Source organism: Oenanthe melanoleuca, chromosome 4, assembly GCF_029582105.1.
Source record: "Oenanthe melanoleuca isolate GR-GAL-2019-014 chromosome 4, OMel1.0, whole genome shotgun sequence".
Lineage (NCBI taxonomy): Eukaryota > Metazoa > Chordata > Aves > Passeriformes > Muscicapidae > Oenanthe > Oenanthe melanoleuca.
The window spans coordinates 39,524,646-39,542,406 of NC_079337.1; the positions used below are offsets into that span (position 1 = coordinate 39,524,646).

The 17,761-nt window shown below is 39.2% G+C and overlaps 1 protein-coding gene across 5 annotated transcripts in view; it reads right to left on the reverse strand.

Annotated features, from left to right (window-relative positions):
• SORBS2 (sorbin and SH3 domain containing 2) overlaps window positions 1-17,761 on the reverse strand; it is a 204,180-nt gene that overhangs the window by 139,831 nt on the left and 46,588 nt on the right. The window contains exon 1 of one of the 5 annotated variants that reach the window (XM_056489220.1): window positions 5,078-5,206. The exons of the other annotated variants lie outside the window; for them this stretch is intronic. The gene's annotated coding sequence lies outside the window, so the exon portion shown is untranslated. Of the gene's footprint in view, window positions 1-5,077; window positions 5,207-17,761 lie in introns of those variants that run through there. 5 annotated transcript variants of the gene reach the window in all.

Below are 17,761 nucleotides of genomic sequence, written 5' to 3' on the forward strand. Positions count from 1 at the left end.
GTGTTGAAGCTTTACATTCAGGCTACAGTTTAATTAGGAGTCCTCAGACAGCATGGAATCATGATGACAAGAACACTTTGTGGCCATCCTGCTCTTGACATAGTCCCTACTCCTTCTAATCACAGGCTACACCATCCAGCCCTAAGCCTCTTAGGAAGGGTTAAGTCACATTTCAACCTTGCTGCAGGAGGACTGGGATTTCACCTATTGGCGCTGAATAAAAACAAAGGAAGAAAACCCAATAAAACCAACAAACAAAAACCCAAACAAAAATACCCACAAAAACAACAGCACATTAACTTAAGGAACCAGACATGTTGCTTTTAAACTGTTTGAAAAAACACAAAGACCCTCCCACCTCTTTTGACCTTCAGTCACAACTACTGATTTCTGATTAGCATAACTCATGATCCTTACATCAATTCATCTTACTGTTTTTATAAATTTCAATTAATCTGATTTTCAGCTGTGAGAACTGCAGTTACTGAATCCATTTCCATTTGGTTTCATCATGCATTCCTGCACATTCTTTTGAGTCCTAAAGAAGCAAAAAAAAAATAAAGCCACTATGCTTGTGGACAAATTTAGTTGATAAGTCACTGCTACTACCTAAAGCTATCTTTAGTTTACCTGTCAAACAGTTCAGTTTTACACTGCTTTAATACTTGTACATAAAATTCAAGACAAGTATATTTAAAAGGAGCAAAACTTTTGTTATTCTATGTCTCAGCATTATTTAACAGCTGTTTTATGAAAAGGCTAATGAAAAAGTTCAGTGCATAGTTTGGTCATAGTAATGATTGAGAGGAAGAATGTTTGCTTTTCCTTTTAGTGTGTTTTTCCCACTGTTCTTTGAGATTCAGGACCTTCAGCATCACCTCTTCAGAAGTGCACTATATTACTCAGGTTACTTAAGAACACAGAACCACATCTGTGCTATTCAACCCCCTGATGGTGGTTGGTGAGGTTTTTAAGGGTGGATGAGTCAGAACACTATCAGTATTCAGTACAGAAAGACCAAAAAAATCAATCTATTTAGGGAAAGAAGTTAAAAATAACAGAAGAAAAGGGTCTGCCTTTGGATTTTCCTGCTTTACAGCAGCATTGGCTATGATGTATCACTGTTATGGAACAATACATCTGAACAGAAAAATACATTACATGCTTCAAAACCACTGAAAGCAGGAGCAGATCTAAAATGTCGTAATCTAGCATGCCTTTACTCAAAGATACATGCTGCCCTTTTAAGTACCTACTTGTCTCCCTTTTCCCTCCCATACATGAACTTTTCCACTACATCAGTGCCTTTGAGAGTCTTTTTAGCTTTTGTTTTAGCTTTTAAATGTTAAGAAGCTTCATAATTTCAGAAAGGTCAGCTTTTGTCAAAACACTTTCATGGCTATGACCAGACTATTTGAATAAAAATGAACACAGAGCATCTATGGCACAATCCTCTCCAAATAGGAAGCTACATGATACATACAACAGTAAAGAAAGGAAATTCAGACTGGCAACAGTAACATGCTTAATCCAATAAGAAACAATAACATGAGAAAGGACTGGTACCAGAGCAGTAGGACACAACAACAAAGTATACATTTGTACAATTCTATTTTACAAACAAGTAGAAATTGACAATTTTTATTTCTATTTTTGTGCAGACAGCCCCACCGGAGCAGAAATACTGTTCCAAGGTCACATCTAATGGAGGTTGTGCACTCCAGACACAACCCCATAATGGATGTATTGCATTCAATACCTGATCCTTCCGGTGCAGAAGTGACTTTCAGCCATTCCACAGTGTAACATCAGACAGTGTACCCTAACCTGACACCTGAGTGTCTTCCCTGGGCACATCCCATCTGCACTGCTGCTTACAGGTTGGGCATATATATAAGTACACCCAGAAGAGTCCACAGGCTGAGGGTAGACAGCACATTTCCACACTAGCTCTTATGAGGTTACTGTGCTCCACACACCCCATGATTGGCTGATGCTTATCACTGTTTGCTCAAACCTGATTATTTTAAACAAACACATACCAAATAAGCTGTTACACCACTTCATTTTGCCTCCTTCGGCCATCCCGGTCTCTTATTTCTATTTCTATTTGCACCTGCTACTGTGACACTGCATTTTAGGATTAATCTGCCTGCTTTTGCTTTGCTGGTATTCTGTTTGAGAGTGACACATGGACTCAGAGTCGCCTTCTAAGGTCATCTGTCTAAGAAATGTTTGAAGCCACTGTAATGTTAAAGCAGGACAGCTGATGTTATTTACAACTCTGCTGACCAAGAGAGAGCATGACTTTGGATAACCTAGAGGCTTTCCAATAAAGCATAATCACCTCTTGATAAAATCCGTGGCTCTCCAGAAACCTGAAAAACTTCTAGACTTCAACTAGAACTCTATGCTACTATTTCTAATACAAAACTATCCTATTTGTTCTATGTCATGTTACTGTCAAGGTCTTCTTATAAGCCTTCTGTTTAGAAGTACACTTCATAATGAGAGGGAAAATGTCCCTCCCCATGCATGCCCATTTGATTTCTACATCAGTGACCCAATTCTAGGCCTTTAAAACTTACATGATGTGGAATTAGTTCACATTGGATATGCTCATTACTTGGCTGCTGTTTCTTACCTCTAACTCATTGAAATTCTTTCTCCACATCAGATCCTATTGCAGCACCTCCACGACCACTACTGACAGTCACCGATTTGATTTACAAATAGCTCTGATGGGATCAGATGTTGCCAAAAAGACAGTATGGAAGCAGAGGGAAGCTGGGAATCGATATGAGAAAAATAACAAAAGGAGAAAAGCAGAATGGAAGGAGCACAGAATATTAGTTTAAATAATACTGACTATTTATCAGCATTTATCAGCACCTAACGGGTGCACACTGTTTAGTGATTAGTCATTGCTAGTCTGCATTTGTTTCCCTCAAACCTTCATAGTGAGAAGAATCCACAGTGAGAATCAATTCACCTTGAATTCCAAGATCCTTTACTTTGTATACTGCTCATATCCATGTTTCTTATTGTTGTAGCAAGAACCACCTCTTTTTTAAAGACTTACCAACATCTTAAATACTAGCTCTCCTTGTTTATAATTTTCATCATAATTACAGATTCAATCATAAATATTCATGCAGGACCACACTGTAAAGGCACCCTGCACTTTCCAGATCACAGATGAAGGCAGTTCTCTAAACCACTTACTGTGTGACCTCTACACGGAGGCATAGAGAAAGAAGTTGGTGTGTGCATTCACCAGAAAACAAAATCCTGAAATGGTTCAAGTAAGATGGAGCTTTTCTAGTGGGGAGAACACATAGCAGCAATTCAATTATATACTGCTGTTTCCAAATGCAATGTCTCACTTGGGGGATAGTTGCTGAACATGCTTGTTCAAATGCCTTTGCAGGATATATACAGAAACAACATTGGAATTTGGCTCCTAGTTACAGAGTGCTGGTTACTAATTTAACTATAAAGATACCAGACCTCAAATTCTTGATTTCATGCCCATTCAACTGTCCAAACAAATGGCTCGTCTCAATGGGATTTAAATCCACATAATTATTAAAGAAGGCTTGAGACCAAAATGTCATCTTATTTTCTACAGATGCAAAGTGAATCAGAATATTTGGATCAGTTGTCAGAATAATCTAATGCATTTCATTATAAGGCAATTCAGAAATTGTATTAATGTGTAAGAATACGGTTGGTAGTTTGGAAAATTCTACTTTTAATAGAAACATTATCTGTCCTGAGGGACTGAGGTTTTATTGACCTAGGTTTAACTACAGCAAATGTGTTGTGATCAATAACTACTCAGAACAATTCATTTTGCACTGAAACTCTACAGCATTAACACACAGTCCCTATCAGAAGACCTCTCCTATTCCAATAAGCTCCTTGTAGACGTCTAAGCGTTTTTATTGTCTCTACCTGCAGTAGATTATCTCAGAATCGCTGGGATTGTTCAATAAAGTTTAACCGCCCTGCGCTGTTAATGTGCTGCTGCTCCATGTGGAGTGCTCGTTTCCTTCCTATCGCCGAACGGAGGGACACAATGGGTGTGTTGTGCTCTGCCTAGCACGGAACGTGCGATATCTTTAAAAAGGAGGTGTGAGCTGGCTTTAATACCACTACTCTTAACAGCACAAGTACCACAAACTAATCAACCACAGCGCTGGGGCATGCAGTCCATTGAAAGCTGCTGAAAAAGCTGCTTTTTATTATGACCTACATACTGCACAGCAGCAGTTGGACAATTTAAATCTAACGCTGAGGCTGAACACAATGCATGGAATCCACTAGTGATGAACTCCGTGATGTAAGGCAAACATGCTCACGGGTTCTGTAATATTTTACCTCACCCACGCTATCCTGACAATAAAAAACACGATGGCAATCCAAACAAAAAATAATCCCTGCCTCTTTGTAGAATTATCTACTAAAAAATGTATCACCTATTGAAAGCATCCTTCTGAATCAGCAACCATATGGAATACCACTCGCACCGAAACGCTTAAGGACAACGCAGTCACACCAATGAATTCAGCAGCCACCGACCAAAGCTAACCTTGCGAGGCGCAGGCAGCAAGAGACGCTCGTTTCTCGCACGAAGTTGTGCCCAGCTGTGCCACAGACCCGCACCAGCCCGTGCCCAGGTACCTCTCCGGCAGCAGCTCCTTTTGTGGCCGAGTCCAGCGGCAGCGGCTCGCCCGCGGGAGCCGCAGCGGGGCCGAGCCCAGCAGAGCCGAGCCCGGCAGAGCCCAGCCCAGCCCAGCCCAGCCCAGCCGCACACCTGCTCCCGGCAGCGCCCGGCGCCACACGCTCCGAGCGGCGGCTCCCCTGCCCTGGACCCGCGGCTCCGCTCCAGCTAGCGAGCTGCCGGGCCAGCAGTGCGGAGGAGCCCTGCCTTCACAGGGCGAAGCCCCGCTCGGCTGCCTGACAGCAGATATGCAGCATTATCGCCCCGCATTCCGCCTCCCCCGAGCAGCGCCGGCCGCCGGCCTGTCAAAATGGCAGCTGGCGAGCCCGCTCTGCCGCCGGCATTACTCACTCGTGTGCCCGTTCCTCCTGCGGCCCCCGACGCGATTTTTTGTTTATTCCCCGGTACGGCACGGCATAATATGTCACATTGTTTTCCATAAGCAAAATGGCTGGTCCCCTCGGCACCGCCGCAGAGCGCTCATTGGGCTCCCCCGGCTTGCCGGAGCCATGGCAACAGCCAACAGCGGCCCGGCCCGGCCCGCCCCGGCACCGCGCCCGCGCCCCGAACCCTCCGAGCCCCCCGCGCTCCCGAATCCTCCCTCAGCGCTCCCGAGCCCCCCGAACCCTCCCTCCGAACCCCCCGAGCCCCCCGCGCTCCCCAACCCTCCCTCAGCGCTCCCGAACCCCCCGAGCCCCCCGAGCTCCCTGAGAGCCGCCCAGGCACGGCCAAGGAAGCGCCTCCGAAGCGCCAAAACTGACAGGGCACTCGGGGTAAATAGTCCTTACTTGAGAAATACCCATTAGAGATAACCATTATACAATAGTCAGCTGGTTTTCCAGCAATAAAGCCTACTCATTCTAAGTCTAATAAATCTACTCATTCACAATAAGCTACCCCCTAATATCACAGTTCCTGGCGTTCACAAACACATTGGTTGATGTTGAAGGGTTAAAGGTTGCTGCTTGTCAGGCGGCTTTCAAAGACTGTTGCAATCACCGTGTAAAGCAATTTTTATTCTATTTAGAATAACACTTTTTTTTTTTTTTTTTCCCATTTCTGTTAGAAGTAGGAAGAAAAGGAGACATTTGTGAGCAATTTAAAAATTGCTCATAAAAATTTCTGCTCTTCAAGACCTGTCACGAACTCGTATCTCAACTGCCTAAGGAGTCAGGCATACATATAAGCAAGAGAGCACAAGCAGCACCCACCAGCTTAAAGTTCTCAAAAAGTCATTTAAAAGCATTAATTATAACTAAGCAAGCATACTGCACTTCATGCACGAGTCCTGAGTATTGGTCAGAACTTCCCAGTTGTTAGCAGGCATTGACTTATGCATATATGAAATAATTGCATTTCCTTGTTCAGTTCTACTTTTCTAGGGCTACAGCAGATTTTTCACCTCTGAATACAACTTACAGACAAAGCCCTGCTGCTCCACCACTCCAGGTGAATTTGCAGCTCTCAGGATCCAAGGGCAGTGGTGTCACAGTGGAGTCCTGGGCAGAGAACTAAGGTCCACTTGGGTGGATTTTACACATTTCTTCTCTCAGCATCTTTGCCCTCTTTTCCTTGTCTGAGTTTCTCTGAAAGTGAGCACTGAGCTCTGTGAAAGTGACCTGGGAGTGGCTCACAAGGAAACAAGTAAATTCTGTTTAGATTTCTGAGGTGTTGGAGCAGAAACATTCCAGTATATTTAAATAGGTGCTTCAACACGAATGCTAAGTTAGTCTTGCTTCTTTGTTTCTTAAAAAAGATGGGTGGATGTCCACATCTCTCAAACTGTAGCTGGGGCTAAGAGCCTGTTCTAGCACCCAGTGAAAGAACTCCCTGCTCCCATGACTCAAACACATACTTTTGGTGCCATGACTACTGTTCAACAGTACTTTTTGATCAAAAAGGGATGTCTGCTGATTTGGCAACCCAATTCTGAAGCTTTTGCCTGGAAAACATTAAACTACTGAAGTAATTATTTACATACTAAGTATTAAAACAAAACCAGCCTGCATTACAAGAACCATTTCACCATGATTAGTTCACTAACTTTTTTTGTTAATAAGCAACATGAGACAGACTGCACACCCAGTCTCTTTCTTTTTAATGCATTGATACAGTCATTGACTTAAAAAAAATAAATTAATATGCTCTTCACTAAGGGAAGACACAAACAGGTTTTCTACTACTTTATTGCACTAAGCGTGGTTACTATCACAATGCTCTCCACAGACAGGCTGAAATAGCTTTTGAAAACAGAGAGGTCATGAGTTTTTAAACAATGTGTTACAGCTTGTAAAGGTTTCAGGATGTTTGTCCGTATCTCAGTATCTATACATATGCAGGCACCTGAAAGTATGGTGGAAATACATCCATTAAAATGTTTTTGATTTTTTTTTTTTAAATAAAAACCTGTTTTAGGATTTCAAGCTCATAATTCAATATTTAAGGAACTAGAATTCTGTCTCTAATCCAGGCACACTTTTATCCAGAAAAGGCTGATAGAGATTTTTCCTGCAGTGTCTCATATTTCTTAACAAAGTGCAGGTACAGGCAACCTTTCCTTCTCTGCACTTTCGTAAGTGATAGGCAGAAATTAGAAGAGGCTTAACCCGAGTGCAGATCATGGCTCCAATTCAGCAAACAATTAAAGCAGAAATTGTGAGAAGCCAACCAGAGTTTACCTAAAAGCTCCACAAAAGTCCTAGAAACAGTTTCTGATGCATGCTCTGCACCATCATAAAATTTCTTCTGGTAAAACCCACTAAAATCATAACATCAAAAGATGTGAACAGGACCCAGAGTGGAGGTGTGAGGCTGAATACCCTCTGGTAGCCCCCCAAAGCTCAGTTACACTGATGTTTGTGTTTCTAGGAAAGCTCTAGAACCAGGCAGCTGAAATAGTGCCTAGCATGCTCCCCTTACACAAAAATTTAAGTGCAAGGCATAGTCATACTGACCCTACAATGAGTATTTAAGTGCTTAAAGATAACCAGTTGCCTGCTGTATTAGAACAGAGCTGAAAATAGAACACATTTGGTATCTTTGCTCAAATCCTACTCCCACGTTAATTCAAATGAGCTTCCTGATCTCACTTGTGGTACCTGGAGAACAGTTGCTCACATCAGAGCAGAGCTGAAAGAAAGCTAGTATTCACTAATTCTTCACCAGAACATTGCTGACAGTCTTCAGTTTTGGGACAGAAATAAAATCATTCTCATCCTTATCTATAGATACTTGTATCAGCATATTGTTATCCACTGTAGTTTTAGCCTGTCCTGCTGTTTTTTGTTCTCAAACTGGTTTCTAGTTGTCTCAAACCAGCTCCATACAATATAAAACACATACCTCCATTAAGACAACATTTAATTCTTAAATCAGGAACTGTGATTTGCATACAGTTCATTAAAATTTATTGGTTTATGAATAATTAATGTTTTAAAAGCATGAACAATAACAAATATTAAAAGTCATTGTCACTCTTGGAAAAGGAAATGCCAAAAGAGCAGATCCTAGTTAAGAAACAATTACTATATTAAAATCAGCATTTTATTTATTGCATGGCATTGAAATGATTCCTACATATATTAACTATCCAAGCAGGAAAACACCTAGTGTTCAGTCATCCTGAATATCATTAACAATTACTGATCTTTCTGAGCCTGATTCCATTTCTGTAATCACTTGATGATATAGTATGAAGGCAAATTGGACTGTTATGATCATAAAGAAATCATCATCTATCAGAGGTCTCAAATTTAAAAATACTGTTGTTTTTTTTTTTTAATATTGTTTGGTCAACTTGCTTGAATGCAAAGCAGTAGATAAACACAATGAATACCTGTAGGTCAGTATGCTGAAGTACAGAGTAGTTAACATTGTTTCTCCAAGGTTCCAGGTGATGACAAGCCAATGAATAAAAGCACTGATATCCAAATCCCAAGACATTACTGCATTTAACTGCCTGAGACACAACCTGTAGACGAGTAAACTGGAATTCAGACATAAAGAGTTAATTTTATCAAGGGTCAAACTTGTTTGTGACATTGCAGAAACATTTTCTAGAGCATATTTGTGAAATTCTTATCACAGGAAATATATTCTTTTATTCACAATTGCTCTTTGATACACATTCCTCATTACATAAGTACAGCCATAAAGCAGGAGAGAAGAAACTTTGATTTTCTTAAAAGCAAATATTTAAAATTTTTAAAAGGAAACCCTGAAGCCCTTTTGTAATTAATTAGAGATGAAAGAGTCTTAACCTAATAAGACTAGATCCCTCATGTTTTATACCAGGGTTAAAAATGCTACTGAGTTCCTGGAGCAATTTCCACACTATTTCCTATCCTACATTTAGTATTTTACTTTCTGATATAAATTAATATAAAGGCAGCAGTGAAGGTATAACTGCCTCAAATACAAAATATTACAAAATTAAATTAAGCCTCTTTTTGCCTCATTGGATTTGGAGTTTTGTATTAATTTCTGCTGCATTTTATGTAAGATAAAACAGAATCTAAATTAGACTAATTATTTTTCTTTTCTGTTAGCTTGGCTATGAAGTTGGATTATTTAATGCATTATGTAAGTTAAAAAGCTATACATACATACATATATATATATACAGACACACTATAACATATATGTAACATTTTTTTCTCTTATCCTAAGAAAACATCTCAAATTTTATGGATAATTGAGCAGATTTTAAATTGGGAGAACTATAGTATGGATAAATATTCCATTTTCAGATCTTTAAGATGTGTACTTGAGAGAAAAAATGTGAACTTGAGCTCAAAAAGTCTGAATATTCAAGGTTTTCCCAAAAAATAAATGCTTAAGCATGCAGTTTTAAGAGAAAATAGCAAACCTTCAAAACAAAACTAACACAAAGAAAAGAAGTGACTTAAAGTTATCCCCAGAATTTTGGAAACTGTACCAAGAGGTCAACTGTGACCTAAAGCAAAACAAAAAAATGAGAAACTTCTACTGAAATGCACTGTGCTTTCAGAGAATGCCAAGGATATGGTCAAGACAATTAGTAGTTTATCTTGTCAATTTGTACTTGAAAGTTTTTCAGTCCTGATTGTGTCATGTTCTGACAGTTCCATTAAATGACTGCATTAATTCATAGCCCTAAGCAAGAGTCCAGATTAAGTTCTGAAGAACATCCCAGGCCACCTGGGTTTTCCAGAACAAAAAAAAAAAAAAAAAGCAAGTTTTGCCTCCCTTGTGGTCTGGAGATGCCTACAAGCCTGAGTTCCTGTGAACATCAAATGCCAGTCTCAGCACAGAGAGCTGAATTGCTGACAGTGCTAGAAATTTTTTGCTTCCCACTGTATTGGAAAATCAAACTTGGCAGCATACATTATGAAGTCTTATTGCATATTCTACACTTGTGTAGAAAAGTATGAATTTGAGATTGATAGATACATAATGAAAAAGGAATTGTTTTCCCATCTTTTCTCCATGAGCAGGGCAAACAGAATTCTTAAGTGAAAATTTTTTTAACTTCTCAGTAAGAGGTTCCTCACATATTGCAATTCATAGAGGAAGCATAATGAACAGATATCGAGGACAAAGGTTATTCCCTATGCTTAGACACCAACAGCCAACTCCTCTATACTGAAAATTGTATTTCTCAAACATCACTTTTAGGTATTTAGGAAGATAAGCCATCTCCAAGCTTCCTCTTTCCTCCATTTCTGATGCATAAATCTGAAACTCTCCTCTGTTGTTATCCTTCATCACTTTCTCCTTACCTAAAACCTGAAGCCACATCCTTGGGCTATTGCCACTGTCGTGCTGAACTGCACCTTCTCCACTGGCATCACTGCCTCTTCCTTAAATCACTGTTTCAGCTTTGTAACTTCTTGAGAGTAGCTGCCAGAAAGCCTCAGCCCTTGTATTCCCAATTTGCTGTCTCTTCATTCCGAAAGCTTGCTTCATATCCCTTGATGGGCTGTTCTTTCATACTCTAGGATATGCATTCCTCTTCTCCATTTTGAGAAACAATTCTTAACATCTAATCACTACATTTATACTATACCAATTGTGACAAATTGATAAAAATTGGCAGGAAGAAGAGTTTGTTAGTGGAAAAATGGGGCAGGAACACTGATTTTCACATGCTGCCCACAATTCTTGCAAATGATTTGCAAGAGACTTTTACAACTGACCTAGACCTCCTCATGAATCCTACCTCAAGCCTGCTTGGCACAAAGACCTAACTAAACCAACAAGAATCAATTCAAACTGTTCTACTTCTGTACAACTTGAACTATGTAGAGATAGCAGAGTCATTGCTAATAATTAGGATGGGGGTTGTTACTCTTTTTTAAAAAGTTTGTTTGTCCATATCTATATTCTTTTTTCCCTATTCTTCAATCTCTTTCAGCCACCTGCATTTTGTTTTATTTTTCTACCCCTTGCACTACTGCCCAGCAAACAATATATATGCTTCTTAATATATCTCTGACCAATCTAATTTTGTTCAATCTGCCATAGGAAAAACAAAGAATAAATTAATTTAAAAATCAACCCCAAATGATCTCTTTCCAGCTCCCCCACCCATTACTTTCAGCATTGCACAATGCTGAAAATCAGCTTACTAAAAATAGAGAGCACTTCCCTAGACATGACCATACTTGTGGCTCTCATCTCAAAAGAATTGTTCTTGCCTGATTAGATTGGCTTATTAAGTGATAGAGAGCATGTTGGGCTAGTCCAATCTGTCTCTGTCTCTCCTCAAAATTAACCAGAGAGCATTTAAAGATCTGCCCTTCATTACAGGTAGACTCCACACACCCTGAATGCAGAATTTTCTTACCTTCACAGACCCTCTGGGAAAATTACTATTTAAAACCTAAGCTCAAAAGTATCAGAAACAAATGCCAGTATCTATGGCATTTCAGATCATCATTTGTTAGAAAACATAAAATTTGGAAGGCACAGATGAATGGGAACATCAGCAGCAAATAAGTACAGTAAAGGTATCACCATATTTTTCCAGGTTCTTTGAAGACAGTCAGTTTTAAATAAACTTGGAAAGGGGACTTAAATTTTATCAATTCTGAGAACTTGGCAGCATGTCTCTGTGCCAGATGAGGTCACAAATCAATCTCAAAACACTTCTGACAAAGTATAAATACCATAGCAGGGTATGTCTAAGTCACACTAACATGTCTGGCTGGCATAACTACAATAGCAGAGTTGATAAGGTAGCAAGCAGCTTATCCACAGCATTCTTTTCATGAAGAGGTCATTTCTTCTTTTGTGCTAGGAAGTGAAACAATGCCAAAGCATTCCAGAATTGCTTAAACAAATAGCAGCATTTACCTCCACTTAGAGGTTAACTGTTTGTACCTTTTTGGTAGTTTATTTATTTCCTCTAGAGTATAACAAAACACATTAGGAACTTTAGCAGACCACCTGCCAGATATATCCTTTATTCTAGGAAGTGAATCAGCTTTTTTGTTACAGTACTTTTAGCTTACAATTGCCTTCTCATTTGGCTTCTGGTTTGGCTTCTTAAACTTAATTTAACATTCACTTTCTTTTAGCCTGAGATGACTTTCAGCTCTGTCTGAAGTTTTGGTCTTGAACAGCATTCAAGCAATAGGTATAAAATTATGATACATGACTATATTAAACAGTCTGCTACCAGTTTTTCATCAGGTACCTCACTTATATTAAGACTTTATAACAGAAACTTCATCTAGACTTCACACTAGAGAGGGGAAAGGTGAAATATTCTAATAGGAATGTGATCCTTCTCCTTTACACAGTGCTGATGAGGCCACCCCTTCAGAGCTGCTGTACTGTGTCTGCTTCTGGACTTCCCTGTGCAAGGAGCCATTGACACACTAGAGAGTCCAGCAAAAGGACACACAGTGACCTAAGAGAGCCATCCCTCCTAGCAGGAGCAGCTGAGACACCTGGGACTGTTCAGTCCCGAGAAAACTGGAAGAGGGGCAGGGGCAGCATCTCATCTACCTGCAGACACCTGAAGAGAGGCTGTGTGCACTCACTGCAGGCTGCATGCAGTGGTATCCAGGGTCAGAGACAATGGGCACAAACTGAAACACAGGAACGTCCGTCTGAACATCAGAAAACACTTTTTTATGTGAGGGTGACAGCACTGCCACAGGTTGGCCAGTGGGTGTTGCATCTCTGTTACAAAAGATATTCAAAAGCCTTCTGGATATCATCCTGGACAATTGACTCTAGATGGTCTTGCTAAAGCAGAGGGGTTGAGCCAGATAATCTCCAGAGGGCCCTTCCAACCTCAACCATTCTGTGATACAAGAAAAACCAATTGTCTAAGTTTTTGTTTTTCAATTACTATAGATATTTATTACTCTCTTGCATAAATATTTAGATCTTTGATTTTTCCAGATAGAATTAGAGCCAGATCAGCAGAAACATGAAAAATAGTATCAGAATCTCTGATATAAGAAAGGTTGGATACTGCAGACTCCTAGCATTTAACTTTAAGGAAGAAGCAGTGGAGAGTTTGCTCAGCATCACTTTCTGAAACAAGATGCAGATTTAGTGTGGGAGGAAAAGAACCACTGTATATAAACAAGAGGAAAGAAAACAAGAGACTCAAATGTATTCAAGATTTAGAATCTCACAACACTGATGTTGTTTCCATAGCAACTAATATATTTGAAAGCAGGGAAAAAACAGGGTGAGGATTTTAAAGGACAGCACCACATGCAGATTAAAAGCAGATACTGCCCACCCACTGATAATCTGAGGTTTGGACTGATGAAATTATTCAGTTTATAACAAGAAGTATAATTTGTTAAGGAAGTCAAGATCCAGTGAAACTACCATACTAACAGAATAAGAGTGAAAGAACAAAAACAGCTCAGTGAAACACCCCTGGTACTTGGCAGCTTATCTTCCAACTGTTTAGCAGGCTAAAACCAGGATGAACAATACACTACCAGTTAATGCAGTTGTGCCTTGGGTACTCACCACCCACTGTCAAAGGTGGTGTCCAATGTTATTTCCCTCATTAATCAGAATAAATGATCTATATCATTTAGGAAAGACAGGATAAAGTAGATAAGAAGAAACATGCATTGCACTAAGCTGAATCAGATGACTCAATTGGTTTGCAATGCTTATGTTTTTATAGCTTCTTGGCCATGCAGTTGATGGCATTGATATAATTACCCTTTTCATCAGAAAAATACAAGAAAAGAAGAGAATTTACACTTTTTGAGTGTAAGAAGAAGAAGACAAAGAAGACAAAGAAGACAAGTCTTTGTCTGAGATAAGACAAAGGAAGACAATGTCAGTTCTAGAAATAATATGCAGTAGTGGAAAAATGCTTGGTAATAAACGTGGAACTATAATTCTGCTGGATCAAGGCCTTAACTGGTCTCTCACAGCAAATACTAACCTGAAAGAGTAAACAGACCCCTGTATACAAATCTTCCATTTATCATAATTTCTGAGAAATGAAAGAGCATAAACTTGTAATTTAAGTGCTGTCTATGCTCAAAAAATGGCTTTTGCACCAATAGCAGAAAAGCCTTATGAGCTGTGTGTTTCTATACTACATCAGGCTACATCTGATATATAGCACAACTTCAGAACTGTCAGTCACATAAAAGCTACTTGGGAAGCAAAATCCAATTTCAAGTTAATTAGCCACATAATATAGCTGTATGCAATTTCATGGTCACACATGTCCAGGGACACCTGAGCCAAAGGAATTCCAGGACACAAGTGCCAGACTCCTACCCTTTGTGACTGACTTTTCAGGAGCAGGATCGCACAGACGTTCTCACTTATCGTAAAAAGGGAACGTCATGGAAAGATCAGTGTGAAGCAAGGTTTCAGAAGGGTGCTAACAGCACTCTTGGGATCTTCAGAGCTACACAGTTAGTGTCTGTGAAATGAAATCAGTTCAGTGTGCTATTTTCAAATACTTGGTTTGGTGTAATAATAATTTTCAAGTGTTCTGCCAATAATCAACAGGTAAAAACATCTACCCAAGACCACTTCAGCTGATTTGTTCCTTATCTGGAATTTCTTTCAGGTACCTTATCTTTTTAGAAATCAGTATCCTGACATCCCTACAAGAGGTAGAATACATAACCAAACAAAATCTACAGTAGTTTCCCAGATTGATATATTTCAATATTCAAATTTTGCAGAAAATTCTGGCACTGGATTGCTAAAATTTGCTTTTGTTATTAGAACAAAGTAAGAAAAAGGTCTGACTTTTTTTTCCACTGCAGTGGTGAAAAGGATGTAGGTGGGGACTATAATTGACACTAATTATTTGTAGGAAAGGTCAGGGTTACCTTTTACCAACTCTGTGAGGCAGCTGATTATCTGTCACATCTCTGGAACACAGTCACGAATTTGTCAGTGACTAAAGGACAAACAGGCCTTGGCTAGCAATCAAACTTGGCAACATTCAGCAACACAGCACAGCAGATGTCTTTTTAAAATAGGTAAATTGTAAGGCACTAGATAGTGTAATGCTAGATATCTGTAATGCTGAAAAAACGTTGATAAAAGCTACTGTTCAAGCACTTAATAGGTGACTTGGCAGTATGAGCTTCTCAGCATTTGAAGAGCTAAAAAGAACAACTATATCACAAAATTCTAACTCGGTTTTGAACTCCCTCAGAAAGTCTTCAGTTTCTACAGGATATGTAATTTAATTTATTTGATGCATTAACACCATTTTGAACAAAAATTGCATATAAAAGATGTAAGACAGACAGCTATGTCAAGCTATCTGGATAATAAAAACTAGATTGGGTAGTTTAAAAATACACAGTACCTCAAAAATTAGGGAATTTTGTCTCAGAGTCTTGGGAAATACCCCTCTAAAAGTTGAAAATGATCATACCATTTTATAATTATTAGTGTTGCTGAAAAATCTAACCAGAGATCTGATACATATTGTTTGATAACATTTGTTATCAGGATACTCAGTGCTCCAAGAAAAAAAGTGATTTGTTATTTAGTATGTCCCTGGAGAAGTTTACTGTGCATTAAGTGAAATGAAAATTCCACCACTGGGATCCTCTTACTGGCTTTTCAGAAGGTGGAGTTTACAGGGATGAGGCAACTCATTTCCAAGCAGCATTGCCTCCAATTTTAATCTCAGAACCATGAGAATGGAAGAAATCCATATGCCCATGTACTCCTACTTAACAAGTTAGCTTTTTCCAACAAAATCTCTACATGAAATAGTGCAACAAATTCAGTGAGATTTCACTGTATGCAATTTTGAAGATAAACATTGCAATAGCAAAAAGCCCTTGCTTTGCAGTGGTTACCAGTCTGCAATTAAGGTTATGTATAAACTTTTTTTTTTTTTTTTTAGTATACAGAGTTCATTTATTGTGTTATATGCAGTTCTGGAGCAGCCAGTTTAAATGCCATCAGCTCCACCTTTTGCCCCCACGTACATACATTCAGTCAAACAGCACTGAGAGACTGCAGTGGAGAATCCTGACACCACCACTCTTCTTGATGCTGAGGAATGCCATGTCCAGGGGAATACAACACCCAGCTGGGCATTTCCATTCTCTGAAATTCTTTAAGTTACACTACAAAATTTCATGCCAAAGCAGCAGTTCTGGGGAAAATTTCTGATTTCCTCAGTTGTTTCAGGGTAATTTTTCTAAAAATGAATTTTGATAAAGAAATCGATCACTTAGGCCCTCCTGATAATGGTAGTTTTAATTAGTAAGAGTTTAGACTAGCAAAACAGGGAGAAAAATAGTTATGCAGACTAGTAGTGCTGGTGCATAGCAGTTGTCAGCTCCCCTTCCTTTCTTGCCCAAGTACACTGCAGGATTGTGTTCAAGTTTCACAGAGCACACTGAGCCCTGGCTCCTGGTTTTGCAGAAGTTAGTAAGCAGTAGTTTGCAACATGATACTCCCCAAGAGAAACAACAAAACTTCTCAGTTCTCCTCAGCAGAGACACAAAGATATTTGTGAATCAATCCAAAACCATTTTGAAGCACAAGTGTCAATAACTGCAACAAGCAAAATGAAAAAACTCTATCATGCTTTTAATTTATAACTGGCCACCTTTAGCTGACAGCACTTTGCTGAGTGTAAGCCACAGGACTCTCATGCTTATCAGGCTGAGTAACTACTTTTAATTCCAGTGCAACAACACTAAAGCTTTAAAGCAGAAAGGTTAACAAATCTTTCTGACTGACTACAGGGCAGTGGTTCAGCATGACTCTACTGTTCTGTGACAGGCCTATAACCTTACCTATAACTCCTTGCAAATGTCATGTTTTCATCTGGTTTCTACTGAATCTATCTGAACAAGGAGAATGTTACTATGTCTTCTCTCCTCAAGGAGTGACAAAACCAGACAAGAAATATGAAAATTCTGGTATCCTTTCTGAATAGCTAATCTTTTATTTAGAAATAGAAAGATGTTTCTGTGCCGAAAATTAATAGAAAAGCCTGACTTAAAATTGAGAAACAACAATCAGGATAAGGGTGCAAGTTTCAGTAACATCTCTGGAATTGTAAAGCCAGCTGTTCTTCATGCAATTCACCAGAGTCAGGTTAATCTTAGTAATAATTTACCAGTCCTATGTAAGGGTTTCACTAGATGCAAAAATCTATGTATCTACAAGATACTTATAGCTATTAGTGTCTGGACCTCAATTTTAAAATTAATTCAAACTTTTTTGTGTTTAGCTAGCTAATATTAAAACATCTCAACTTTTCTACAGCTAAAGATTTTCAGTGACTTCAAAATGCTTGAAGCTGAAGAACATCTGAATTGTTAGTACAAGGAAGAAGCTCTTCAAAGGCAAAAATACTGCTGCTTTTGAGGTAGGTAAGCAGCATAGACAAGCTAAATCTAAATAAGCTAATCACTCTAAATCATCTAATGGGCCAATCACTGCAGCATCAAGAAATTTCACCTCCTGCTTTTTTTCATCATTTTTCTCTCCAGCTTCCCAGGGATACCTTGTGATCTGACATCACACCAGTGCCAGCCTTAGGTTCCTCCATCAGTCCACATG